This window comes from Lepus europaeus, chromosome 13, assembly GCF_033115175.1.
Source record: "Lepus europaeus isolate LE1 chromosome 13, mLepTim1.pri, whole genome shotgun sequence".
Classification (NCBI taxonomy): Eukaryota; Metazoa; Chordata; class Mammalia; order Lagomorpha; family Leporidae; genus Lepus; species Lepus europaeus.
This window is the reverse complement of record NC_084839.1, coordinates 74,116,357-74,119,285: the sequence shown is the minus strand read 5'-3', so window position 1 is coordinate 74,119,285 and position 2,929 is coordinate 74,116,357. Positions and strand designations below refer to the sequence as shown.

The window sequence follows — 2,929 nt, the reverse complement described above, 5'->3', positions numbered from 1 at the left end:
CATTTAAATTTGAAGCAAATATTTAAAATATTATAAAATACCTACTTAATAAGTTTATATTTATAATTCAATTATGTATATTTGTTATGTTAGAATTTTGTTGTTGATATACTTTGCTTACAAAATCATTTTAGAATCATCTGTAAAAATGGCCCTTATAATCTGTCTGTTGCAATAACATACATGTCATCAATTGTTAATAGGTAGATTGGATAGCTGGGTAATTTCTAAGTCTATATGATATACAAATGTAAGTTCCTTTGACTTTCATACTTTTATTCTGCATCTTTTTAAAAAACATTCTTTTAGGGGAGAATGCGCATGCAGTCACGCACTACCACCAATTATGCAGTCGAGTTTCCCACCTTTTGGGAAATTGCGGAATCAGCACATCCCAAGTACAATGGATGAAGCTCGTCCTCGGGAAACCACTTTCATGATCATGGTGTCCCCTGCCAGGTAAGCATTCTCTCTTCCATCATTTTGATAGCAGTAAAGTATTTAATATACATATTCTCATTTTACTTAATGCGATGTCTTATGTGATAGTGAAACTACATTTTTTGTTTTTAATTCTTCATTGAACTTGTATAATTCTTTCTAATGCAAGAATTTTATTGTGTATCTCGCATAAAGCAAATGAAGAATGTATCCACAGAGATAGGAATAATTAGACTTCCTGGGCAGCTGCAATACAAACTTCCCATAAGTTGGTAGTAGAAAGACTGCTTCAAAATTCTTCCTTTATTTTACCTGCAATTTCACCTTACAACTTTCCAGAAATCTGTCTATAAATCAGGTGATGTCTGCAACTCTTTAGCACTTGCTGTTTTTCCACATTGTTTTGTGAAACTACCAACTATAGTGGGAAATAGAGAAAACAATTACATATACACATACAAGACAGTATGGATTCTCAGCATCCCCAGTGACCAGATGGACCTATGGAAGGAATGCTAGTTTTCATGCAGTTTTGCTGCCCCTTACCTCCGTTGTGTGAGAAAAAATAAGCAGATGGTTCATTTATTGAAAGCACCATGTGGTGGGGTTGTCAATGAGGCCTCAGAAACATCACAACTGATGTAAATTATCAGTGTTGCAAATAACCTTGAGCATTTTATTACACAGGAATTTTTGCAAGCAAATGCCATAAAGCAATATTTAAGATGGCATGTTGAAAGTTCAGTTATGACAAACTTTTGACTTCAAGGATATCTGTATTTTATAATGAAGTTATGAGTTAGAAGAATTAGGTTTTGTTTTCCAAATCTATGGTGATGATAGTTTTTTCTTGGAATAGCAGGGTACTATGGTAGTGAACTACAGAGTAGTAGGCTCTAATTCTTATACCACTGCAACTTGCTGCTCCCTGGGGAGAAATATTTGATGATTAAATTCCACTTGTGTATTTATTTATTTTTAAATTTTATTTATTTGAAAGGGGAAGGAGGGGGGGAGAGATCCCTTTCTATCGGGATGGTTCATTCTCCAAATGGCTGCAACAGGCTGGGCCAACCTGCAGCTAGAAGCCAGATACTCAATCCAGGTCTCCCACATGGATAAGGACCCACGTACTTGAACTATCACCTGCTACTTCTCATGTTGCTCATTAGTGGGAATCTGGAGTCAATAGCAGAGCTAAGACTCAAACTCAGGCACTCTGATATGTGATGCAAGCATCCCACAAAATAACTTAACTGCTGCACCAAATACCTGCCCCATACTCTATATTTAAATTTTATTTCTAAATTGATATTTCTAATTTCTCATTTATCTAAATTTTGGCCTTGGTGGAAACATTTTTTTTTTTAAATGTGTGGTACTGGCTTTTGTTTTATACCATAAACATGGCACAACCTAACCCTTCGCTCCTTTAATTTTTATGGCTGGCATTTAGAGAATTCATTTATAACAAAGTCTCAAATGATGAGATGATGTACAACTCAACAGTCATTCAGTTTACAGGCGATATTACAAGCATCTACAATAATAATTAAGACTCCTGAGGTTGTTAATTTTATGTGTCAAATTTTCCAGACCAAAGGGTACCCATATATTTGGCTAAACATTACTCTGAGGGTATCAGTGAAAACTTCTGGATGAGATTAATGATTGGATTAGTAGGCTGAACATGGCAGATTGCTCTATCCATGTTGATAGGCCGTGTCCAACTAGTAGAAGGTTTGAATAGAACAAAAGGCCTAAGCAAGAAATAATTTATTTTTTCTGTGTAACTATTTTCAAACTTGGACTTTAGCCTTCTACTATCTTAGGACTCAGACTCAGACTTGGCCTTACATCATCAGCTCTCCTGATTTTCAGTCACCTGGACTTCCACTGAAAAATATACCATCGGCGCTTCTGGGACTCTAGGTCTCCAGCTTGCTGACTACAAACTTTGGAACTTCTTAGTCTCCATAACTATGTCATTTCCTTATATTCTGTCTTTCTCACTCATATATATATATATATATATATCCATGTAACCCATGTATATTACCTCATATCTCATAAAACAGTTTAAATTTAAAATGGGAGATTATCTTGGATTACCTGAATGGGTTCTAAACATAATCACATATATACTTTTTTTAAAAAAATTATTTATTTGAAAAGCAGAATTAGATAGAGAGGAAGAGACACAAAGTTATTGCATCTGCTATTTCACTTCCCAAATGGCTGTAGTGGCCAGGGCTGGGCCAGAACGAATGCAGGAACCAGGAGCTCCATCCCAGTCTCCTACATGGGTGGCAGGGGTCCAGGTACTTGGGCCACCTTCCACTGTTCTCCCAGTTGCACTAGCAGGGAGTTGAGTGGGATGCAGAGCAGTCAGGGTGCACTTATAACCCTTACAGGATTCTAGTGTCAAAGGTGGCAACTTAATCCACTATGAGACACAACACTGGCACCCCCATATTTCTTTATATAA

At 36.4% G+C, this 2,929-nt stretch overlaps 1 non-coding gene across 1 annotated transcript; it reads right to left on the bottom strand.

The window, feature by feature from the left end:
* Nucleotides 1-308: 308 nt before the first annotated feature.
* Nucleotides 309-467, bottom strand: LOC133773107 (U1 spliceosomal RNA). Its single transcript, XR_009867891.1, has one exon. It is a non-coding gene; the product is annotated as a U1 spliceosomal RNA (small nuclear RNA).
* Nucleotides 468-2,929: the final 2,462 nt, after the last annotated feature.